Consider the following 27,038-nt stretch of genomic DNA (forward strand, 5'->3'; position numbering starts at 1 on the left):
TACTCTGATTTCTCAAAAGGTTCAGAATAATATTTGTTCCTAATGAATCTAAAATGAAAATTTTAAGTTAAAATTGAATTAATCAATTCTATACTTATCTTATCTACAGGGGTGTCCTGCAGGTTTCAGATGTGTCCTTGATCCAACACAGCTGATTAAAATGGCTAAATGACCTCCTCAACATGTCTTGAAGTTTTCCAGAACTAACCATTTGATTCAGGTGTGTTGACCCAGGGTGAGATCTAAAACCTGCAGGATAACGGTGCTTGAGGCCTGGAGTCTCCCCCCCCCCATCTTGGTAGCTGATGTTGTCATAGCTGGCATGTCATGGGTCTGATGCCAGAAATGTGCTGTGTCACTGGTATTATGTGAAAAAACATGTTGGATCTGGAGAAATTAACAAGCCTAAGCGTTTCTCAGATGCTCTCACACACTTGTCTGGTTATGATTCAAAAGATGCTGAATCTGAGAACTGACTGTCAATGCCTTTCACTTCTTAGATGCTGCAGCTACAGAATAAGTTTATGAAATGAAAATAGTCAGTTCAAGTCAAACAACTTGTTGCCAGATCCATCCATATTGGATATTTCGTGTAAAGAGAATACTATGAAGGGAGCTTCAAATGTAAAAATCTAGAATAAATATCCATATCCGTGAGATTTCTTTTGCCAGGGGAAATGCAGACCAAGGTATGACCAGAATAATTATAGAAAGAGAGTTAGAAAAAGCAAAGCAGATGATGTGATCTAGAAGTGTTTAGAAAATTTATATTCCATGAATCTCTGGAAAATCTTTAAGGAGTATACAAATTTAACTGTAGTTTTGTTTGCAGAGAATTTTTATAATTCAGTGAATTATTTCGTTTTGCTGTTTCCAAGAGGTAAGAGTTCAAACTGGCTCACGATGTCATCAGGGAGCACATGAGTGAGTGGAGACTAATGTAAACAGTGTGAGAAGAGAGAGCATAGGTTAGCAATGGCATGCTATGCTTCATGTAAACTCAAAAACTGAAATGAGGGGAAAGTTGCCAAAAGGAGAATGGAGTCATGTCTGTCTAAAGAAGCAACACAGAGGGAAAAGTGAAAGAGCAACTGGTGTGATGAGAATATTAATTGCACAGCGCTGTGTTTCTTAAACTCCATTACTGCTGGAGAGCTGTCACAAAACTATTAATGAGTGCATGATGGAGAGAGAGGCTTAGAAAAGGAAAGAAAACTGCACATGCTGAGCAAGGGAATGGAGGGAGGAAGGGGTCATGTTCCCGATTTGCTGCAGTAATATGATCTTGAGGTGGGAATCAAAGAAAGATTCAGACAGCAATTAAAACTAGATTAACAGAGAGAGTGGGGGAGAGACCAAGAGACAGAGAGCGACAGATGAGCACGTTGTGGATTTTTAAAAAGAAAACTACAAACCTCTTGCTCAGTGGCAGAAGACTAATGTATGGACCCTTAATGCAAATTTGAGTGAATGTGCATGCTGTTTAATGCTAATATGTTTGTGCTGGGAGCTTATGTTCAGTAGGTACAAGGTGGTGAGGGACTGCTTATTCCTAAGAACAGGTACAGTAAATAGTTGCTGAAGTAATGTTTATTGGTTGTGATTAAAAAGGCATAACTGTAGACTGCAGCTCAAAAAGAGGACCCAAGCACAGCTATTTTAATAAAAGCAGGAGGAATAGGGATGGGAGCGGGGGGGGGCTTTAAACAAACCAATTAGCCAATATTTTAGCAATATTTTCCTTGGAAACTTTGGGTCTTAGCATTTCTGTTAACACTTAAACCCCCACGGATCGCCATTTGGCGTTTTCTACCTTTAAAACCCGGAGAGCAGCCAAATGGCTTTTAGCTAGGCTTTAGCTTCAGCCAAGTGGAAGCTAAATTGGCTAGTCATTCATATGTATATTGGGTCGTTATCTGGGAATTCTGGAGGTAGGGGAGTGGGGGTGTGTGATTGAGGGCGTGGGGGAGCTGCTAAAAGCTGTGCACTTCCTTTTGTGTTTCATCTTGATGCATTCTCAATCATCCAGGGAAATAAATCTCCAAAAGTCACCAACTTGGAGTGTTTCAGTTTGCCATCTTAGGGAGAAATCAACACACATGGGTGTATGTCCTTTGTTGCTGAGATTTATTGATAAAAACAGTACAAAAAACCAACCATTTGTACACATATTTACAAATAATAATAAAAAGTGAGTGAGTACAAACAATTCAACATTTTCAGCAATCACTCACAATCCTGGCACTGCCATGGTATCTGTAGTCTGCATTTACCACATGTGTATCTTTTGCAGTGAACACATCGCACAGTGGCATGATTGTTCTTGCAGTTGTGTTTGACCTGACACGTGGCTCTTTTTCCAGGGCTAGGTGTGGAGGGTTGTGTCCGAAGCAACTGTTCTTTTCTTGCCTTCTTCCCAGCTACATGAGAGCGAGCCAACTCTGTTGCAAGCGCCACCAGGAAGTCCACCCGTCTTTCCTTCGTCCCGGTGCATGCTTGATACAGCACATGTGCATTCAGTGCTGCCATGTCAATCATGTTATAAAACACGGCGACTGGCCAGCGCCGTGTTCCTTTGCGGACAGTGTACTCCCGAACCATCTGGTCCATCACATCCACGCCACACTTTGTTTTGTTGTAAAGGGAGACAGTGTTTGGCTTCCTTTTGGTGGTGTTATCAGTCTGAACCACGCTGTGCATGCTGCTAAGAATATACACTGTCTTCTTCCGTTTGGCCGCATACGCCGTCAGCGTGGCAGCAGAGGTTGAAAACACCTAAGAAATAAGATAAATTGTTATTTCCATAGCCCTTTTACACACAATGAAACACATAAACATAGAACCACAAAAGACCTGTAACATACCTGAGTGGTGAATTCATTGCGATCTGTCTGAAAAAAAACAAGTATAGAAAAACAATGGAAAAACAACAGAAACAAAACAGCATGGCATCCCTCAGAGCAGTAGCAGCTTTAATATCTGAAAAAATGACAAATTGCATTCAATAGAATGCAATTTAAATTCAAAACCAAATGCAGAGGAAAGGGCAGCTTATACCTACCAGGCCTGCTGAGCTACTACACCTGGACAGAAGAGGAGTGCTTCCTGACCCAGCAGCAACAGGTGACACAACATGTCAGTAATTTCTACCATGCAAACAGCTCAAGTTAGAATAGTTTCAATCCAAAAACTACCAAAACTGAGAACAGTGCATACCTCTTCTGCTGTAGTATACTCACGTGGGGAGGAGAGGTAAACTTCACACGCCAGCACGAACAGGAGACGCCACAAGCAAGAGGCTTCTAAGTGCACAAACAAGTTAGATTAAGCAGAGAGACATCTACAGCTTCTGTGCAACAGGTAGAATTTAAACATGCAGCCGACTAGGCAGCGAGCGACAAAAGACACCAGGAAATGCAACCATCAGTGAGCATAAAGAGACAGGTGACAGAGCCTCCTTATATACTGTGCCCCTGCTGGCAATAGGTCAGCAGATTCAAATCGGGCAAGATTAGATATGGAGAGCAGCCTTAAATCTTCCAGCTACATTTGCATTCCTCCTATTCATCATTTTCCTGTCTCTTAGACAGGATTGCACTATCACTGCATGTCAAAGCCTTGCTTTCTACTCAGAAGAGAACTATGTTTGTCCAAAAGACATTTTATCAGTTAAGTGTTTCCTTCAAAGGTCAGAAACACTGGACATGCCAGTATGTGAAGACTCAGAGCTATGCAAGATTGATTTTAGGAATCACTGCATTGTGTGGTGTCACTTGAAAACTCAACGCAGCGACACTACAGTCAGTCAGTGTAGCAGAAAACAACAAGAGAAAGCTGATCGCTCGCACTTGGCTCCACTTCCTCTCAAACTCGTCACCATACACACACATCTCACGCTGAACTTCACTCTCTTCTGGGAGTGATTTTGTTCACTACTGTGGTCATCAAAACAGCAACGTTATCTACCTAATATCACACAACTGAGGACGAGGACTTATCAGCTCAAGCAGTGCACAAAGTATGCACAAAGCTCATGTTCCCTGGGATTGTGCAGCTAAGCCAATTTATTGCTGTTCCTCACAAAATACATTATCTTCAAAAATCCTGCTCTCACTCATTGCAATCACTTGTTTTCAAAACATCCTCAGTTCTTAATAGGCTGGATTTCACCCAATGCGGAAAACATTCATGTGAGAATTGAGTCAGTGTTGACATGATTGGATCATTATGTCGTTTCTGCACATTTGTCAGCTGCACATCCAGCAGCCAAATTCACATTCTACCACATCCCAAACTTATTATGTCAAATTCATATCTGGGGACCAGGAAAGCTACTGAAGTTTGAAATTAAGTTAGTTTTGTAACACAGTGGTCCACTGTGGTCATCCTGGTGGAAGTAGCCATTAGAGGCACCATAAAGGGGTGCACATGATCAGTATTCAGACAGGCTGGTGCATCCAGTTCTTGTAAGCTCGAAGATGGTGCTGTCTGTAGGCAGTCCAGCTAATAGTTGGATGTCTTAAGCAAAAAAAACCTAGAGAAGTCTCAGTCTGATCAGAAAATCAACAAAATCACATTCCACACTTCTCCATTTTGATGATTTATGAGAATATTCTGTGTAGTTTCTGATCGGTAATCGCAGGATCGTGTGCATACATTAGGCTCTCCTGTTAAATGACTGGCTGGGTAATTGCAAGTATAAGCAGGTGTTTGAAAAAGTGCTCATTAAGTGTGTGCTTCTCATTCAAAGACTGCCACTTCACCTCTGTACTCCTGGAGAATCTCTGCTCGTGTAACAAGGTATCAGAATCAGTAAGCAGGACTTTCTTGTATCATTTAATTTAGCGTAACTTCAGGGAATGGTAAATACTCAGTGATGCGCATCTTTCAGCACACCATTGTGAGAATCAGAGTTCAACTAAACACACGTTTTCTTAAATTGTATACCATTTTTTAAAATGCTAAAAAACTGTGCTGAAAATATAACTTTGTTCAAGAGACAAAGTCATGCAAATGTATCTTCTTAGTACAGCGGAAAAAAGGAAAATAATGGCCATACGTGTGTGTGTGTGTGTGTGTGTGTGTGTGTGTGTGTGTGTGTGTGTGTGTGTGTGTGTCCTGGTCTCTATAGTCACTTCTTAAGATTTTGTCTTTGTATGACTAGCACCTCCCTCCCTCTTTACAATGGGAAGGACACAGTGATGACAGACCTAAGCAATAACTCTGCTTTGGAATTCAAAGTGCAGCCACTCAGCACTGAAATTATTTCAGTTTAGCAGAGGATTGCGTTCTTCAAATGTTGCGCTTATATCAATTGTCTGATGAAGTGCTTTAAGCAGAAAAAAAGACAGTAGGTGGGAGCAGGGTCTGATTTGACTAGCAGTATCATTTAAAATCCCACCTTCCTGCTGTATTACTATTCTTCACTTGTACATGCATTAATGTTTCCAATGAAGAAGTGTTTAACAGTGTCTGCCATTGAGGTTGTCACCCTTAAAAAATACAGCCGTTTCTCATTCTTGAACAAACTTAAGCTTGTTTTAAATATTAGCAAAACCCCTCGCTGTCTATTGCCATCCTTTCACTAGTGTTTTTCCACTGTTTTCACTTCAGATTTCACCTCTCACCATGAAATAAAAGCACATGCTCTCTTGTTAAGCAGCAGGTCATCTGAACCTGTAACCTGTATTGGGTTCTTTTCCTCATAACAAATTTACTGTGCATATTAGAGACTTTAGAACAGTCTGTTTCCTCTAATTTGTTACATGTGTTCATGTTTAGCATCTTGAAAAAATCTCATGCATTCATCGTCATGAAATAGCTGACTGATTGCACCAAATCTAAGCTATTTTTTTAACATTCCACAAAGACTGTTTACCTGGATTCATTCCACATATTCATATTGTACACCTTTCCATCTGAAACATGCAGGTGTTCTTTTGAGGGTAATATACATTTGCTTAAATATTATGACAAAGTGGACACATAAAATCTATCTGCAATCTATCAATGATAAGGTTGCAAATCTGTCTACCAACTGTTAAGAGCACATCTACCTTCCAACCATTCCAGATTCATGTTTGAATTCATGTTCATGAATTAATAATATTCTTAAAATATTTCAAAGTTGAAACCATTTGAAACGTGTCTGCTTCTCCACCTCACCTGGGGAAAAAATGCTGTTCAAGTCACAGAGACTGTTGTAGTCAAATAGTTTATGTGCTGCTGAAGTGTGCTCAGTTGTTTTGAGGGCAATTTCATCATTCAGATTGAGTTTTATTTTTGAGTTTTTTTGCATTACCAGACAGCCAGTCTGACATAATATGTAAATGTGATGTGTGGTTATGTGCTTTGGCAGAGCGGACAACTTTGTCTGGCTGGGAAAATGAGAGTAAAAGTTCAGGTACCACTTTACAATAAGGCTCCCCTTATAGATGCTAATAAATAGTTTATAGCTATATTATTAATTAATCTGTAAATGCTTTATAAACCATTATTAATGGTTTATTATGCATTAGTTAAGGGTGAGAAAGAGGAAAAAAACTGACCGGTTTCTTGCCAAATAGTGAGCCAAATGTGTTCACCTATATATTTCATCTAGAGTTGCTATATTAAACATTTCAGACTAAGTTACTATCCTGTAAGCACAATCAGCATTTGTAAACATATTTTTTATCATATAAAATTGTACTTCAGAAATGCATTATAAATATCCACAACTATCAATCGTAGCTTTGTTGTAAAGTGTAAAGCATAAAACCATTTATTAATGAATAATAAATATTTATAAATACCAGATGGGAGCCTTATTGTAAAGTGTAAAGCATAAAACCATTTATTAATGAATAAAAAATATTTATAAATGCCAAATGGGAGCCTTATTGTAAAGTGTAAAGCATGACACCATTTATTAATCACTACTAAACATTATAAATGACAAACGATAGCTTTGTCGTAAAGTTTAAAACATGTCAACATTTATTAAGGACTAATAAACATTTATAAATGCCAAATGGGAGCCTTATTGTAAAGTGTAAAGCATAACACCATTTATTAATCACTAATAAACATTATAAATGACAAAAGATAGCTTTGTCGTAAAGTTTAAAACATGTCAACATTTATTTATGACTAATAAACATTTATAAATGCCAAATGGGAGCCTTATTGTAAAGTGTAAAGCATGACACCATTTATTTATGACTAATAAACATTTATAAATGCCAAATGGGAGCCTTATTGTAAAGTGTAAAGCATAACACCATTTATTAATCACTAATAAACATTTATAATTGCCAAAAGTGAGTCTTAAATGTATAATGTCACCATTTATAACACTTAGACCTAAATTACAATCAGTGCTTGAAATAACATTTAACTACTGTCAAAAATGGCAATGTATTGTAAGAGTAACATATGTAACATTAAATGTGTTTTTTAAAACACCAAACAGTCACCCACTCCAAAAAAAGTTCATGCCAGTTCAAACTGGAAATATTTTTTGTATGTCCTTAAATAAGCGTCCCAGTGGTCCATCAGGGTGTCGCGAACCAAGCCAAGATGACCACTCAAGAACCATCAGGTGTTCTTCCAGCAACTTCTCAGTGCGATTTCCTCTTAGTCTACGGACATGTCCTTTGATGGTCATCCAAGCCCTTTCGATATGCTGTGTATGACTGCCAGATTGAGGATCTACAAACCACCTGCTGTGATTTACAGTGTAATGTCTGTACCCTATGTTTGTCAAAACATTCTTGTAGGCTCTCCACTCATCACTGATAATGGCACTACCCAACTTAACATGCTGTCTGATCAGAGGAACAAGGTGGCGCCTTGATCGTTTTTCAACAAGTTTTAACACGAGCCTTCGCCTTTTGTCTTTAATTCCCATCATTCCAAATACCCATTTCTTCCTTTTCCATGCATTTCCAAAGCGTCCACGTGCATACTGAAAACAAAAAGAATAAAATTAAACAGAATTAAAATTAAAAAGAATAAAATTAAATATCTACAAAGAAACATTCAAAAAGATGGTTGCTTCTACTAGGGCTGGGCCATATTATACCGTTCACGGTAATACCGGTATAATGTTAGGCAACGATAGGAAAATGAAATATCGCGATAGAATGGGAGTAAAACGCGCATGCGCAGTGCCTTTGTTTTCATACGCACATGGCCGATTGTTGAGGAACCAGAATTGGTTTGTAAAAATGGTGCAACTTCCGTGATGTGGAACTGGTTTGGTGTTTGTCCGTCAGATACACAACAAAGCACATTTTTTTGCAGAACATGCAAGCGGCCGTTGTTATTGTCGTATTTGTCGGACTAAGATGCTCTTAAAACTGGGAGTAATCTGGGTCCTAAACTCCGTATATTTGACTTCAGGTCAAACAACACTGCAGCATCACTGAGAGTTGAAAACTGTCTAAATTCTTTCATCTTTAATAAAACGATCAGCATTGCTGCTTTACCAGGTGTAACTATGAAGTTTAACTTCCAGGCATCCATGAAAACAAAATGTATTACATTTAACGGAGTTAGAAGTTAGCAGGAAGCTAGCGGAAGTTAGCTCGCTAGTTTCGCTAGTTACCTAAGCATGATATAGCACGTTCTGACTGAGAGATTTCTGAAAAAAATCAAACGTACAGCTCTGCTATCACTTCCAACATAAATGAAGACAGGAAACTAAACAGCAGTGACGTTTGTAGGGTTACTGAAGTTGGGCTAGCTGGTATATAATGATGTGCTACGTGATCGCTAGCGACACAGCTATGTTAGCATAACATAAACAGTGAAGCTGGAGGACGAACACTAACACTTTTCCACTTATAAAAGTTAACGTGAAGGTTCCTAATGGTTAGAGACAAATGCAATCGCATGGCAGGATGCTGTAAACGGACCAAACTTCAGTCAGGAGAACAACTGAGATAATCCATCCACAATACGAGGTTAGTCATTAGTATACTGCAACAACATGGGAATAGAGCAGCTGCCAGAGAATTCAACATTAATGAATCAATGGTACAGAAGTGGAGGAAGCAAGAAGAATGAGTTTAATAAAGTTTGATTTATCGACTGCTTTGTTTCGCTTAATGTGCCTTATAATCCCGTGCACCTTATGGTCCGAAAAATGCGTACTGCACACTGCAGTTTAATGTTGCAAAGCACCTCTTTTTAACTTCAGTGGATATTATACATGGTTATGCTCAGGATATGTCAGCCCATTTCTACTGGAAATGCCTTTTGGTTAAACTTTCAGCAAGGAATTTGCATTTGCACTGTTACATTTTTATAAAGCTTTAATGTACATAAAAACCAGCTTCTTGTTTAAGTGAAAATAAATGGAAGGTTGTCTTTTTGCGCTAGTAATGTTGTGGAGTTGTATTTTGTCTCGCATCAATTATATCGTCAGTTATATCGTTATCGCAAATTTTCAAATATATATCGTGATAAATATTTTTGGCCATATCGCCCTGCTCTAGCTTCTACTAATTTTTTTTACTTATGGTAAAGGTCTCCATGTTTAGAGGACACATTCAGATCTGCATTGATTCTAACAAACCTGTCTGAGAGTTTACCAACCTTTTGCTGATGACGGAGACAGCTTTCATCTATAACCACAAATTCTCTGTCACCACCAAGACGGTGTCCATTGTTTATTCTGTGTCTTTTAATTGCACGTATACAAACATGTCGAATGTGTCTTGCCATGCTACTTAGTGTTCTGGAGCTGCCAGCCACTTCATCATCGATCATATCTATTTGTCTGAGCCTGAGCCCTTGTGAAAATCTGTGATAGAAATTGAGGCAATTATTACTTACTGAGGCCCTAATTTTATTTCACAAGTCTCCTATTGGTGTTCAATTATGAAAGGTGCATTGCTAGTAATGTCTACATCTACATATACCTGTAAATGAACTTCATCCAACTGAAAAGAGATGTTTTTGATTTCTCAAAGAGGGAGCCAGTTCTAATTGTTCTGGAAACTTTCCTATGACTTGCTCTTTTGCAGCACCTGAGAACATATCAATGAGTTAAGTAAAGAAATGGACCCTTAAACAAGAGCATTAATTGAAAAGATAAGCACAAAATTAAGTATGAAGAAAATAATAAAGAAAAGAGGTTAATGCTCCCTCTTGCATTGATAACTGAAATATTTTGTTATATTTACTACATGCACTACATTATCATGCATTATACATACCACATATATTGGTCTTTCTTCACCACGGAAATCATTTTCATCTTATGGTGACAAACAGGACATCTAAGCTTCTTTTTTAGCAGGTGTTTCTTCTGCAGCCATTTAATGAGCCTTAGTGCCTTATATTTAGTTTGTTTTCCTTCTATTCTGGTGCGCAATCTCATTCCCAAAGACATTCTGGTGGAAAAAAAATGAGTAATTTATTTTATTATCACCTCGAAACACCGTAAAATACTCTATGGGAGTCTAGTGCAAATCGGTTCAGAGTTAAAGAACTTCACATGCTATATAAAACAAGCCCTATAATCAAAAATATTCCCACGCAAAAAAGAGGATTGTCTCACCTGTTATAATGTATCTCCGACTTTGTTATGTAGATCTAACCCGCTGGATTCACGCTAAAAAATTTGTTCTGCTGCCAAAGGGAGGGAAAACAAATTTAATTTAAACGCAGAGGAGCTTATACAACCATCCAATCACAGTTAACTTTATTAAGGAAAGCCCCTCCTCTCAGAGCGCGACAGGCAGTGGAGCGCTCTGGAAGGTCAAGCCAAAGGGGCACGAACAGACACACTGAAGGCGCTCGTTCAAGTTGCTGCGCCATGCATGGAGCAGAAGATAAAAATTTGTGTGCGTCTGCGACTTACACAGTTAGCACACGTTCGAAGAGATACAAAAAGCAGAGACTGGATGATCTAGATTGCACTAAGCCAACGACGTCAGCAGTTAGACATGAAGGTGAGTATAATACTAGCTAGCTAGCTACCGAGCCGTTTGGCTGCTAGCTACAGTGGCTAACTAACATCACATAACATGTGAATAGCTCTATTACTATTGGTTATTCCAAACGATTGATATCACTTAGTTGTATATTTTTAGTTTTGTTTATGTGCATCATTAAATTTATATTAAACACCCTGGTAAGGCAGTACACATAAGAATTATTTGCCTTGTTTTAGAAATGTCTGAACCACCACATGTGTATATAACATAATTTTTACAAAGTGGCTTTTTATAAATTCAAGTTGTAACTGTTTTTAATCAATATTTTATTTGAGTTTCCCAAGTTTAGATTATAAATTATTTTAGTATTGTAATTTAATAATTGTTTGTTCTTTAGATTATTCTTCTAATCCTGCCCCTACTGCAACTGCCCTTCTTAACAAGGAGCGAGAGAAACTGACTTTTCTTAAGCAGAAACTGGAGCGCGACACCCTGGTGGACCACTGGGACGCTAATTTAAGGACATACAAAAAATATTTCCAGTTTGAACCAGTCTGGCATGAACTTTTTTTGGAGTGGGTGACTGTTTGGTGTTTTAAAAAACACATTTAATGTTACATGTGTTACTCTTACAATACATTGCCATTTTTGACAGTAGTTAAATGTTATTTCAAGCACTGATTGTAATTTAGGTCTAAGTGTTATAAATGGTGACATTATACATTTAAGACTCACTTTTGGCAATTATAAATGTTTATTAGTGATTAATAAATGGTGTTATGCTTTACACTTTACAATAAGGCTCCCATTTGGCATTTATAAATGTTTATTAGTGATTAATAAATGGTGTTATGCTTTACACTTTACAATAAGGCTCCCATTTGGCATTTATAAATGTTTATTAGTCCTTAATAAATGGTGTTATGCTTTACACTTTACAATAAGGCTCCCATTTGGCATTTATAAATGTTTATTAGTCCTTAATAAATGTTGACATGTTTTAAACTTTACGACAAAGCTATCGTTTGCCATTTATAATGTTTAGTAGTCATTAATAAATGGTGTTATGCTTTACACTTTACAATAAGGCTCCCATTTGGCATTTATAAATGTTTATTAGTCCTTAATAAATGTTGACATGTTTTAAACTTTACGACAAAACTATCGTTTGTCATTTATAATGTTTAGTAGTCATTAATAAATGGTGTTATGCTTTACACTTTACAATAAGGCTCCCATTTGGCATTTATAAATGTTTATTATTCATTAATAAATGGTTTTATGCTTTACACTTTACAACAAAGCTCCGATTGATAGTTGTGGATATTTATAATGCATTTCTGAAGTACAATTTTATATGATAAAAAATATGTTTACAAATGCTGATTGTGCTTACAGGATAGTAACTTAGTCTGAAATGTTTAATATAGCAACTCTAGATGAAATATATAGGTGAACACATTTGGCTCACTATTTGGCAAGAAACCGGTCAGTTTTTTTCCTCTTTCTCACCCTTAACTAATGCATAATAAACCATTAATAATGGTTTATAAAGCATTTACAGATTAATTAATAATATAGCTATAAACTATTTATTAGCATCTATAAGGGGAGCCTTATTGTAAAGTGGTACCAAAGTTCAGGCTGTGCTGGAGATTAGATACATGCAGTGGAGACTCAAACACAGAGCTGTATTCATGAGGGAACAGATTTATGTAGCACAACCTGCAAGGTAAATATGAATTTGCCTTTAATTCAGGAAATAAAGCATGCTGCTCAGGCAAGACATTGTTACGTCCACTGAGGTAACGATTTAAATCAAAAATGTAATTCTGTCTCAGTGCAAGACGCAAGAAGAGAGACTCTGCTATTTTAAATTTCAGTTCCTTGGTAAAACGATTAAAGGGGGGGGGGCAGTTTTCAAGCTTGGAGTGTTTTGAATTACAGCATGTGTCTTAAGTGTATATTTAAAGGAAAGATGCACAGGTTATCAAATATATAAAGGTGCCCTTGGTCTGTAGAGTTCTGGTTCTTACTGATTTTCATAATTGTGTCCTTAAATTATCACTCCAATCTGAATCTGCTGTTATTCTTTCTTTTCATCCCATAAAACCAGGAAATATATGAAACCTTGAACTGCCAGTTAATTAGGTTTTTGCCAGGTATTTGAGGCATATGGTAGAATTTTCTTTTTTGATCTAGGCATATAAAACATCCCTGCTATGTGAGGTTAATGCCACGTAATGAAGCAACTATATTTAATGGGAAATTTCACCCATTAGGCTTTGGCACAAGGTTTTGCCTCATTTTTTATTATGTTTTGCAAATCAGAACATTTAACATATTCAAAGTCTCAAGTGTTTGGCCACAATTCCAATTCAAGTCTCGATCCCCACATGGTTGTAAAGAGTATCTATCAGCTGCCATTCGTTCATGGAAGACTCACCATCTGAGGCATTCTAAGCATGTGGTGCATTGTCATCTTTTGTCTACTGGCATACAGTACCATGAACAGTGCATTTTAAATCAAACATTAAAAATATGTATAATATGCAAACTTTTGGTTTTAATTCAAGTAATCAGAATCAGAATCAGAATACTTTATTGATCCCTGGGGGAAATTATTTTTTGTTACAGTGCTCCATTATAAACCAACATTAAGACAAGACAGACAATACACTAACTAAGAATAGTACAATATATACATATATATACATGCATACATACATAAGTCACTCATAAATAAATAGCTGAAAAAGAAACATGTGTAGTTGTAGCAGCAAACAGTGTGTTAAGTGACAGCTAAGTGACATGCATTGACAGCTAACTTTAGAAATCATTAAATACTCACAGATCTACCTGATCGATCAATTTAAATAAGCAATTTGTTAAGGTTCAAATTGAGGAAGGGTACAAGAGGTGATCGAAGAATAACCACACCGATCCGGCCGGGTGAAGTCAAACGATGATTTTAATGAACACACGTGTGGGAAGACACTCTGTACGCAGACAGCCAGTAGTCCTCGACTTAATCAAAGCATGAACAGATATTTTATAGCATCAGGGTTTGTTTACTGACGCCCCTTCATGCGTCACCGGTACATTTTATACATAGATCAGATCAACATCATCATGACTTTTCACCCAGAAAATCATCTTCTATTTTCATGGCTGGTACTTTCCGTTCTTATCTTAAAATGAATTGTTCCTCTTTCTTGCCGAGACAACAAGGACGATTCCTCTAAATAAATTTAACTAATGTGTGTGTATGTGTTGACCTCACATGCTCTTTGTGTCACCTCTTCACCTACTGTCTGTGTCTCGTCCTCAAATGCTCCTCAAAATAACCTGCACTTAGACTCTGCTTTCGGTTTCAGTTCTGCAAAAGGCACACTCTGCAAACCTGCAACTTCCTGTCAGCCTGCAACTTAGTCTTTCTGAAAGACACACACTGTTCAACCCCTGAATGCAATATAAACTCCAGATTATATTATTAATGCAATGGTAATAATGACAATTATTTAACAATAGCAGTAAAATAATTTCCCTTCTCCACACTCCCTCTCTTGACCTCTGGAACACCAGAGGTCACAATACATTGTGTCCTCGCTCAGACCCTCTCTGGTGGTCTCGGACCTCGAGATCTCCAGGATCCTCGTCCCTCCTGTGGTCGCCGAGATCTTCTGCAAAGGAAACAAAACACCTTTTCCTGCACCTCCCTAACTTATCCTATCTGGGACTCTTTAATCAAAAGCCTGATCCTAATTATCTTCTTAACTTATTGACTTGTATTTATGTATACTCTTCAACGTTACTCATCCCTTTAAAACTCTTTAAGCCCTGCTTTCACGTCCGGTTGCTCGCTCTATTTTTCCCTTATCTGATCATCAACATCCTGTGCACAAATTGTCGCTGCTGCAAGTTCCTCTACTCCAAAAGAAAACAACCACTTTAATCAATTAAGTTTAAGCATATAAGCAATTACTCCTGTATACATTTCATCATAGCTAAATGCTGCCTTGAAACAACTCCTGTGTGTTAACACTAACTTCATTTTAACCTCACATTTCCTATGTTATCACCTGTTTTTGGTATAGCCTTTTTATTTCATTTGCTCCCTTTAATGTAACAATACCTTCTAATTCTAATTTATCAGACTTAACCAAAATATATGCTTTCCTTCCTCTTTGGTCCTTCTTTAAGTTCAGTTAAAAGCTAAATGAATTTAAGGCCTTTTGCCTGGAATCAATACTGTCATGTGTGTTTCTTAACTCTGTGTCTGTAAGCGTGTGCAATCCTTCATGAACTCATATTATCCTCACAGTAGATTGGCTAATCATAGTGCTAGCCAAAGGCTCGTGACCCTCCAGAGACAAATTTGAGCCACAACTCCTTTAAAAGCACAAAATGCAATATGTATAAAAATCATTTCTATTTATAAGCTCCCCCTTTATCCTAAAAATACCTCCTATGTAATATCTGTATGTGTAAGCCTACATTATAACCACTACTTCTAGAAATCAAAAAGAAATCAAAGCTGTTCTACCCCTTCAACCCTCACTAATTTTCCCTCTAAGAATTATTCACAGCTTTGAAAAACCGGCATTGTATCTTCTAAACAGGATTCAGTTCTGTCATGGTCCTGGGCCATGTTGGCCCAGTATTCTTGGTTCCTTGTATTTTCGCTCCTTATTTAGGCCAGGTTTTCTGAGGTGTCCTGTTGTGGTGTTCCCTAAGTGTTTTTTCCCTTTGTGACTCTTACCCCCTTGTGCCCCTCTGTCTATTTATGAGCTCTCGTCTCTCTTTGTGTTTATTCCATGTTTCCCCCAGCCTGTTATGTCTGTGTTCTCCCCGTGCTTTCTCTCCTCCTGTCTGAACCTCTGTGTACTTCCTGTTTTACTTTGACAGTCTCTCGTCAGTATGCGTAGTGTTGTGTTCACTCCTGCCCTGTCTCGTTATGTTTATCAGTATCCCCTGTGTTCCCCACCTGTGTGTAATCTCCCTGTGTTCTCTGGGTGTATTTAAGTTGTGTCTTCTGTTATGGTAGTTGCTGGTTCGTCTGTGTTGTTTCCCCTCGGTCTCCCAGCGTCTCGTTTCTGGTTTGTGTTATTAGCTTACCCAGTTTAGGTTTCCGGTTTCTTGTTTTTCCACCAGTGCTGTTTTGTGCCCACCGTTGTAAATAAATATTCACCTGCACCAGAGCTGCCGCCTTTTGGGTCCTTTTCTACAACTCCACACGGCTTGCCTCGCAAACCGTGACAAGTTCACTTTTAATCCTTTAACCTTAACTTAAAAATAACAGTTTCAGTTTTACCATATCCAAATGATCAAACACCCAAAAGGTCCTAAAATGATCCTAAATTATTAAACAATTAAATTATTAAACCCTAAACCCCCCTTTATCTTGATACATTTCATGTGTCAAGATACTATACAAAACTTAAAAATGCTCAGTTTTCCCCACTCATGATCCAATCTATGTCATAAAAATAAACTTAAAACAGAACAGTTATCAGTCATGTGTTTCTTCAATTAATGGTAACTGAGTTACATCAAAAAATATTTCCCCTTTAGCATTTGGCATTCTCCCAACAATATACTATAATCCCATAATCTAACCCCAGTCAACAAAACAAAACAGAAATTTTCTCTGGTAAAGGCAAATTGTTTGTCCACATTTATTCATCCTCACTCACATTCAGTCACACATTCACTCACATGCAGTCACACCATGTATTTGCTGATAGTGGAGCTTCCCGCACGATCAGATTCTCCACCCTCAGCAAAATGAGCTCAGTCATTTTATATTTTCCATAGGAAAATATTTCTTTATGCTTTTGGACTGGATTGACTCGCATAAAATCCTTTTACAGGGACTTACGACCTTGATCAGTCCCCACAGGTAGCTTTCCTTAGCCAATTGTAATCTGGAAAGCCCCCTTGTATTTGCTCTCCCCGAGAATTTTCAGCGCTGTTGCAGGCCTGCTTAAAACAAAAATGGAAAAAATAGAGCTGATTGTTAGCTCATAAAAACAAAACAAAATCACCTGACAGGTTTTCTTTAAGTGCACTGTTACAAAATAATGGGCTCCTCCCAGACATGTCCATGTTTCCTAAAACTCCCTCTATTAAAAACAAAAACACCAACCCAAACCTAACTGACAAAATCAACCCCTCACCACAACAACCTTAAACACACAAGTCTTGCCACCACATAATTTCACCTCCTCAATACACCGAAAGTCTCATTAAAACCACACAATTTGCAAACAAAAATCACCTCCAAATGATCCCCTACAATTGAAATTTCAGTGTGGAATGACGCAGAGATTAACATTCCCTTATTTATTTACTATATGTAACCTGAATTTTTCTCTCTCTTATCAAATAACAAAGGTTATCTTTAAAATTTGTTATTGAACTACTAATTAAGTTGCTTTTTATGGTATCAATGGTAAACTACCCCTAAAAAGTCCACTTCATTGCGTGTTCATTGAGATACTTCTATTAAGGCTATTTAACAAGTTCAATTTACACATACTCATTAATCTGTCACGCTTATTAGTGGCTCATGGTTACTTAAAACCTATGTCTGACTTGACCACAGAGTTAGAGCATCATTCAATCCTCTCAGGATGACCACTCCACTTACTCTGCATCCAGTCAGCTCATGAATTAACAACACTTCCAGACTGTAACCCTTTTATTTTTTGTTTATGCCTTCAAATCCACCTTAAATCTTCTTACCTAAACGTTGGTTTTAAACACAAACAATTCTTATATTCTATTTTGAAACGCTGTCACCATTCATATATTTACAATGTTATTATTTACTAAGCCAGCATTTTAATCGCAGACATTTATCCACATTTGCAAACAATAGTTATAGGGCTGAATAATCACACAAAACCGAAAGCATAGTCCTCTCATGCGCTCTGCATCAGTTGCCTCATTTGCATGCACACACACTCTCCATCTAAAAAAGGCAGCAGGCAGTCAGTGCATTACTGACTCGACACACAGAGATCTCTCACACCAAATTTTCTTATTCTATATTACAACGACGTCTTATATTTACAACCACTGTCAGATCTGCCAGCTTTAGCGCCTACACAATTTTAGACAAATTTAAAATAACCGCCCAGCGGATAAACTCCCTGAGTTTTTTGCGACCAATTAACCAGTATCAAGACTTTAACTGTTTCTGGCCTCATTTCTAAAATCCCTAACTCAATTTAAGAGTGTCCAACACCCAAGGTCCAACCTTTGCTGCCCAAAAAAGCGCAGATTACCGTTCCAAACGGTAAAGTGGTCCAACCACTAGCTATTTTGGAGGTTCCCAAGTTCTCCCCGGTTGCCGACCGTACTAACCCTATTCGCCGATAGGTCAGGGCCAAGCGTCCTCGGCCAGGAGGGAGCATTACCTCCGAGAACTGCGCTTCCTACCAGTCCAACTGGCGTTCTTGAGTAATTTATAATACTTTGGAACAACAGTAAAACACCCAACAAAGTGTAAGACTGAAGCAGGTCCAACCTTATAACCAAAAAATAACCAAATTCCCTAACCTACTAAAATCATTTCCAGCAGTCCAACTGCTTCCCGCGGTCCAACCGCATTAAATCCTTTTAGCGGTCCAACCGCATTAAATCCTTTCCAGCAGTCCAACTGCTTTAAATCCTCAGTACTGTCATGAGATTCTCATCAAAATCAAAACAGACATCCACCAGTAACTTCAGTGAGTAGACTTAAATTTTATCATTTCCAATTTGGCACACTTTGGAAATAATTCAACAGGTAGTGCCTTACCTTTTGGATAAGCCGGCTTATGCCCACTCACTTCGACCACTGGAATTCATGTCTGCCCGTCAGACCACCTAAGACCCCGGATTTCTCCGTCTAAACCTCCAACTCTCCCTCCTCAATAACCGGACGAAGCCCCCAAATGTTAAGGTTCAAATTGAGGAAGGGTACAAGAGGTGATCGAAGAATAACCACACCGATCCGGCCGGGTGAAGTCAAACGATGATTTTAATGAACACACGTGTGGGAAGACACTCTGTACGCAGACAGCCAGTAGTCCTCGACTTAATCAAAGCATGAACAGATATTTTATAGCATCAGGGTTTGTTTACTGACGCCCCTTCATGCGTCACCGGTACATTTTATACATAGATCAGATCAACATCATCATGACTTTTCACCCAGAAAATCATCTTCTATTTTCATGGCTTGGTACTTTCCGTTCTTATCTTAAAATGAATTGTTCCTCTTTCTTGCCGAGACAACAAGGACGATTCCTCTAAATAAATTTAACTAATGTGTGTGTATGTGTTGACCTCACATGCTCTTTGTGTCACCTCTTCACCTACTGTCTGTGTCTCGTCCTCAAATGCTCCTCAAAATAACCTGCACTTAGACTCTGCTTTCGGTTTCAATTCTGCAAAAGGCACACTCTGCAAACCTGCAACTTCCTGTCAGCCTGCAACTTAGTCTTTCTGAAAGACACACACTGTTCAACCCCTGAATGCAATATAAACTCCAGATTATATTATTAATGCAATGGTAATAATGACAATTATTTAACAATAGCAGTAAAATAATTTCCCTTCTCCACAAATTATAAATATAATCTGCATTATACAGGCCATTTTTCAGTTTCACTTGAACTCAGCGCACCTGCTGTCATTGCTTTGTGTTGAGCATCAACTGTCAGTAAATTGCTTATGCATACAAAAATTGTGCTTCTGAAATTATAATAATAATATAATAATATGTTTTAGTGTTCAGGCTTGATTTAGCAATCATACTTGGAAAATCCAACTTTCCAGCAGACAGTGATTTAGCAGAAAGATTGTCCAGGTCTGCAGTTAAACAATAAAATGCAAAATCTGGCATGAGCTCAGGGTGATGCAGTGGTTTGTCAGCTCACAGCGAGAAGGTTCTTCTTGTTAGCTGGGGTTTTCTTTGCATGGGTCTCCACAGTCCAAAAGCATACATATGTGGTTCATTATTAATTGGCCCTAGTTGCCATAGAGTGAATGGTTCTCTGACTGTATTAGCCCTGTGATGGAGTGGCAACCTGTTTAAGGAATATGTACCCTGCCTGACGGCTGGGAGAGGTTTCATTCTATAACAATGATTGGATAAGTGGTTAAGAAAAGATGGATAGGTGGTCTGAGATCCCCCAGTTAATAGTTAAATTCATGGTTATAAAATTCTTATTACAGTTGAGCAATTGTATTATTATTGTAAGCTAAACCCCTAAGCAATATAATCTGGATAGCACAGCATCAGTCAAGAGAAACATTATGCCCCCACCCACCCAGCCTGTCACAGCCACGGGTTTAGCAGCACTGCGCTCCCTTTATAAGCTATTCCTACATGCCAAACATCAGCACTAACATCTTTTATCTTACCGCTGTAAAATAAACAATGCAAGTTCAGCATCACCATTCATTCTCTGAGAAGTGTCTCCATATGAGAAAGGTATGCAAGTGTTTACTCTTGTTTTTATTGCCTCGTTTCTTTGCACCCAAGCATGATTTCTTTCTGGGAATCATTGCTGGTGATTGGAAAAGTTACGTTCCAAGAGCAATTGTTGTCACATTAACTAGAATACCTGTCCTTCCTGGCTTCTTCTGTCTTGCCATAGCTTTATGTTGTCTATGTTGTTGCAAAGTCAGTCTTCTGTTTTTTCACATTTTGCTGATAGTTTCAGTTATTTAAATGTACAAAAAAGTACAAATTTGAAGATAAACTGAAATGAAAATGAACTAACTAGAGGCAATGGTTGAGCAAAGCCCGATGACTGAAAGAAAAAATAACAATTTGAGTCTCTTTAGATAATCCACTTGAGATGGGCCAATGCATTTTGGGCAACAAGTTTCAAGTCAAGTCCTGCAGTGACATAATCATTTATTAAATTGAATTAATATATTATTTTGAACTAACAAAAAAAAAGTTGAGTGCTTTTACACTATATGGCCTCCATGAATAAATTCCCTGTCTGTTGGTATACTGGTGGTAGAAACAGGGAGCCCACTCCTTAACAGTATTAAGAAAATCTTTGTATGCCTGTTGAGTTTTTCCTCATCAGAGGACGCATTCTCCTTGTTGCAGGTTTTGACGCTCTTACTTCTCATTCACTCTGAGTGGGGTGATGTCATCACTTTCCAAACTGATTTCTGAACCTGTTGCTTCACTCCATTAATTTTCCTTCAGTTGAAAAGATGAGAAAACTCAAACTTTTCAAGCACCAAATTTCTAAATTTGTTTAGATATTAAAGTAGGTAAACATTGGCTCTATGTGAATTGCTACTGAATAACTGCAAGGATTTGTAATGCTACCCATCCATTTTCTTCCATTTATCCATATTGGGATCGCAGGGGTGATGGAGCCTATCGCTGGAGGCTAACACATAAAGACAGACAACCAGTTACACCTATGGGTAATGTACAATCACCAATTAACTGTATGTCTTTGGACAGTGGGAGAAACCTAGAGTATCCAGAGAGAATGCAAACTCCAGAAAGGCCCCGGCCAGTTGGTGGAGTTAACACACAACCTTCTTGCTGTGAGGCAGCAGTGCTTAGGAAATGTAATGCTACCCAATACTACAAGAAACTAATAAAAGTAATAAAAAAGTCAAAGTAAAGTATTTTATTGTTCTAGTCACTGCATACAAAAGCTACAAATGTCTCAAATACCTGGATAAGATGATGTAACCACTACTGTTACTCTTGTAATTTGCATTAAAATCATATCTACAGGAAAGTGTTGGATGGTAGATGTGGAAGACATACAGAAATCCTTTCATCTACCATGAGAACACTTATAGTTATTAACATCCTCTGTTCTGTTTAACTGCCCACATTGTAAATGTGCTTAATGGTGGTAGTTTAAGTGCCTGAGTCACTCGAGACATTAGTGAAAAATGTTTCAGTGAATGTTTCAATTTTTACTGCAACTGTAATAGCATTTTGACAGATACAAAACAACCCTGGGCAGCTTTTATTCGGAGGTGTGTGTGTGTTTTGTCTTTGGTTACGTGGCTATGGGTAGGAGTTGAGCTTGTGTCTACTTGTAACATACGCTTGGTAGTTGGGTCAGTTTGAGGTCACGTGCATGACATAAAACAACCATTTAAAAATATGTCGTACATTGTACTTTAGCTGACTAAAGTGACCATCTTAAACTAAGGCATTCAGTTCAATTCAGGTTTATTTAACATGCAGAACAATTGCCTCAAGGTCATTTTTACTGTACAATAAAGTCCCTACAGTACTGAGGAGAAAACCACAACAATTAGGGAGGGGCAGCCATCTGCTGTGACTAGTTGGGAACTAAGGAGAAAGAAAAGAGAAAAAAGAAAGCACAGATAGACAGGTGGCAACAACAAACACACCAAGTGTCAGTCAATCAAAGGGTTAACTAGAGTGGCAGCAATTCATATTATCATCTCTTCCAGTGTATTAACATAATCACCCGGAGTAAACGGTCAGGGATTCTCTGCATACAGACCTGTTTGTGTGGGTGTCTATGTGCCTGTGTTACCTCAGTGTAAATGCCAGCAGCATCAGTCAAATTGAAGGTCAGACTTTTACACTGGCCTTTAGACCCTCATCAGCCTCCGTGTCTGTCTCCATTTCCTCCTTACTCTCTTGTCTAATCTTGGCTTTATCGCTTTTCTTTGTCTTCATTCACGTACTGCTTTTTCACCATTGCTTTTACCCTTTTTAAAAAATATTTAAAATCTTGTAGGAAAATATAGCCCTTGATAAATAAACATTTTACATTAAAGCAAAAACAAATATTAATGGGCAGGAAAACTACCATGACTACTGCTTAATGGAAATGTCATATCTCGAGTGTTAAAACAAACATGTCAACTGCATTTTTTTGTAAACTCAACTTATGATTAGACACCTTAATGATAGCTTCTCTCCTCCATGTTCCAATATTTTCCTAAACAAACTAAATGGCTCCTGCCTGTAACTTTATATTTGACAGACATCAGAAAGGTATTGATCTGTGAGGTACAGCAACAGTCCGTGTAACCCATAATGACAAACTATTCCTTTAATATTAATTCCACATGTCTCAGTTTGCAAATTGCTGTTCAGTTTTGTAAAACGAACCTAAATCCATGTCTTAATCTAACTCCTCGTTGTTTCAGCTGGTGTTTTGTCTGACAGCTCAGATGAAACAGATGAATGCCCAATAGAGAAGTGAAGGTATTCTTCCCGGATGTCTCTATGTCCAAGTGTTTCCTGGAAGGAGGCAGTTTGAAGGAGCAGACAATACCGGCAATCCCACTTTACATAAACCCTTCATCGATCACACTAACCAGCAGTTTAGGTTTCCACCACCCAACCTCCACTCTCCATTTCTCTATCACATTCTGCACACTTGCAATTTTTTCTTGAGGGAATTGTCTGTGTCACTGCATCTCTATCTCTCTCTATCTCTCTCTCTATATATACCTTAATACAGAATCATGAAAATGAATGAAAAATATAACCCTGCCTCTCTCCGTGCAGGGTATAGAGCTATGCAGTATATTTTATTAATATATCTTTACCATATTGAAAGTGTCTTTTCATAGTATTGACATACTATTGTGACAGCAAAGTGAAATGAAGCCAGACTCCATGTTACACTGCAAGAAGTTACTACAAAATTTTACGGAAAGACAAAACCAAAAATGAAAGATGAGAGGGGACACAATTAACTAACCCAAACGAAGCTCATAAGTGATACATGGAGATGGATCACTTCATGATAGTCACTGGAAGACGAACATTGGCTATCAAATTCAGTAAATGCTATTTCCTCGCTACACGCTATAACAGTTTACTGCAGAAAGATAATAGTCTAAACAAAGCCCAAACGTGCCATAACATTTGGGTGAGACTAGAAGTGAGATAGATAAACAGAAGAATAAAAAAGAAAAAAGAATAATATGAGAAAGTTTATTTCTGTGTTATAAAAAGTCTTCTCTAAGAGAATGTGTATGTTAAAGTGAAGAAACACTCGCTGGATTTAAAATAATAAATAAATAAAAAGGGTCCATATCCAGAACTAGGGAGCATCATCTGACAGGAACACAGTCAGATTATGAAGAGGAGAGAAAAGGGATCAAGTTACATAACAAATAAAATGTCATATATTCACAATCTAACCTTTTCCCGCATAAACAAGCACAAACCAAAATAGGATAGACCTGCTGCACCTTGGCTGAAATCGGCTTCTGCATATAGTCAAGACCAAGTACTGTAAAGTATGAGGAGCTTATTAGGAGTAAAAACATGCTTTGACACATAGCTCAGCTCAAATCGGTCACTAGTTGATGCAGCTGTGCCATTTGGTGACAGTGTTTACTTGTCCACCAATAACCACAGTTGAAGTGTACCTCTGGTGCAAATTACTGACCTCTGTCATCATTTTAGGTGGGGGAACTTGCACAATCGGTGGCTGACTAAATACTTTTTTGCCCCACTGTATGTGGTGTGGGCAAGAGGAGGACCCAAATGCAGACAAGCAAAGAGCCATACTGGCAAGCTGCAAAATACAAACTAACTTAACTTCATGCAGGAGAGACACAGAAAGTAATAAAACATAAACACAAGGGAAAAATAAAACTTGAACATAAATATGAAGTCATGCAGAGATAAGCACGTGAACAAGTTGGGCAAACATGTAGACTGACGACTAACTAGAAACGAGAAAGTAAAGATATGATACACAAGATAAATTATGCAGAAATGAACTGAGCACAACCTACAGTATGTTGCCTTTCTCACTGCATACTCCTATGGCGGTCTGGTAATTTGTTGGAGGTTTAAGGAGGTCTGACTGTTGGCAGCTGAAGTGAGGCTGTTTGCATACTTGTCTCCCATCATCTCATCACTGCTATAGTATTTAGGACAGGCTTCCCTTCTCAACCATGCCCAGATTATTCAGCTTTCTACAATGGAGTGTGGAAAATCCTGGTGTAACGTTGCTTGGCTTTGAGCAATTGGAATTAGTTTGCTTTGGCCCATGAAACCTGAAACCACTTACCTGTCTGCGTACTCAGTTTCGAGATTTGTTGAATCTGAACCTATTTTACAGACTATGTAAATAAATGTGTTTTTCTGTTAATCTGTCTGTAGTGGGACATTCTGTCTTTGGTCAAACATGAAAAACAGACTCAGACCAGGAAGTACTGGAGACAAGACCGTAAGTAGAAGGTCAAGTGTCTGTACTGTGCTGCTGATTTAAAAACATGGCAAACACAATCTTTAAAATCAAGCCTTCTATATAAAAGATAAAAGACCTCTTCACTGTGGTGCCAGGTGGATGGGATGGAATTTACTTATAAATTCGTAGGACTTACTGACAGACACATTCTGCTTTATTCTATACATTTTAAGCACTTTATCTGCACGACATCTGATTTTTAATCACCAAGTCTTCTGAACTTGGTGATTAAAGCCAGAGTATGCAGAGGAAATGCTTATAAGCTCCACACATAAAGGGCCATAGACAGGGTTCAAGATAACAACCTTTTTGCTGTAAGCCAATAGTGCTACCCATTGCAACACTGCACCACCACTCTCTATGTCACCTTACAGAGAGAAATGCATATATTAATTATTATTATAATATGGAAAAATTAGACGATCACTTCCCAGGGTGGCGGCAGAGACATCTAAGCTGTTTGTTGTGACAAAGTGGATGTTTTTCTGACACTTTTTACAGCTGGTTTCAGTTCACTGTTCATTAGTTCACCAGTTCATTGTTCCCTAGGCTTTAGTCATGTATCGTCTGCAACACAGGAAGAAACAGACTGTATGATATGAAGTAATTGCCAAGAACCCTGGCATTATTTATGACCAGTTTCTGAGTCTCTCAATACTCATCCAGTCTTTTCACGCCGTAATGTGGAATTCTTAGTTTACACTTTCATTTTCTTCGGTTTGAATTACTATAACTTATTTTTCATGTCTCAGTCCTCCCAAGTCAATCTTTAAATCGCAGTAGCTAGGCTGGTAACAAAAACCAGCTTAAATTTGAACATCACCCTGTGGTGGGGTGTGGTTTTTGGCTCGGCTACTGTGAACCTTAAAATATACCCTCATTGCCAGCATAAAATGAGCACTGTGTATATACAGAAACTGCAGGATGGCTAAAACATTGTTTGGAAAAATGCAGAAACTGAATGATTATTTAAAGGCTAGTTGCACAAATGTTTGAGACAGATGCTCATTGGTTGGGACAGTAACCCACACTCATCAAGTGATGCAATAAACAGCAACACCACTGACAACTGTGGTTCCAAATCACTAGTCAAATTTGTTTTTCATTGTCGTCACCTCACACACACAAACACACAGTCATTTCTGTTCCACATTATGCTGCTCGCACTCATCAAAATTCAAAGATTGGCTGAAAGCTGAGAATTGCTCTTAATTTCAGGCGAATCCAGTCTACAGATACAGCCACTTAAATGGCCTGCTGGTTTGCAACAAACCCAGGTTGATTCTGAACTGATCGCCCTTTAGTCCTTGGCTATAATCCCACACAGCTATGACAGGTAACCTGAGTGAGGAAGCCAGAAGGTAGAAAGTGACATACACACAGCCTATGGTTATTGCTAATCACTGTTTCTGAACATAAAAGCATAAAAAATGTTTAACAGTGCAGCTAATATTATATGTTAATTTTTACATGGTCCTGTCAGAGAGAAATGTATTTTAAATGTGATTCAAAAGAGTGACCATTTAAATTGCTCAGGAATATTTACATGTATGTGTATATTCTGCTCAAGGTCTGGTAGAATCTAAAGCAAATGAAAACAGTTGTTACTGGCTGTGATAATATGACTATTAGCAGACTGTTTTCAGGGAGCTGATGATGAGTCAGTGTTTTGTCATATAGGCCTTAGGCCGAATTCTCTTGTGGGAACTGTGTGGGATTATTGTGTTCTTGATTTCTGCATACGCTGTGAGGCCGCAGGATTTATTAAGGTCAAAAGAAAGAATTTGACTTTTGTTGTTCGCTCACTGAGATCTGACTGGCTAACATTAGCACACTCTGTTCCTCTGAGATTCCGTATTCAGCTCTG

At 38.2% G+C, this 27,038-nt stretch overlaps 1 long non-coding RNA gene across 1 annotated transcript; it reads right to left on the reverse strand.

The window, feature by feature from the left end:
* Positions 1-9,568: 9,568 nt before the first annotated feature.
* Positions 9,569-10,588, reverse strand: LOC147306713 (uncharacterized). The gene is made up of 3 exons (XR_015126411.1): positions 10,206-10,588; positions 9,909-10,016; positions 9,569-9,790 (listed from the first exon to the last, which is right to left on the reverse strand). It is a non-coding gene; the product is annotated as an uncharacterized LOC147306713 (long non-coding RNA).
* Positions 10,589-27,038: the final 16,450 nt, after the last annotated feature.

The sequence above is a fragment of the Aulonocara sp. 'chitande type north' Nkhata Bay genome, linkage group LG19 (genome assembly GCF_057382095.1).
Source record: "Aulonocara sp. 'chitande type north' Nkhata Bay isolate Kocher_YH1m ecotype deep benthic linkage group LG19, A_spYH_male_GT1.1, whole genome shotgun sequence".
In the NCBI taxonomy this organism is placed as follows: domain Eukaryota; kingdom Metazoa; phylum Chordata; class Actinopteri; order Cichliformes; family Cichlidae; genus Aulonocara; species Aulonocara sp. 'chitande type north' Nkhata Bay.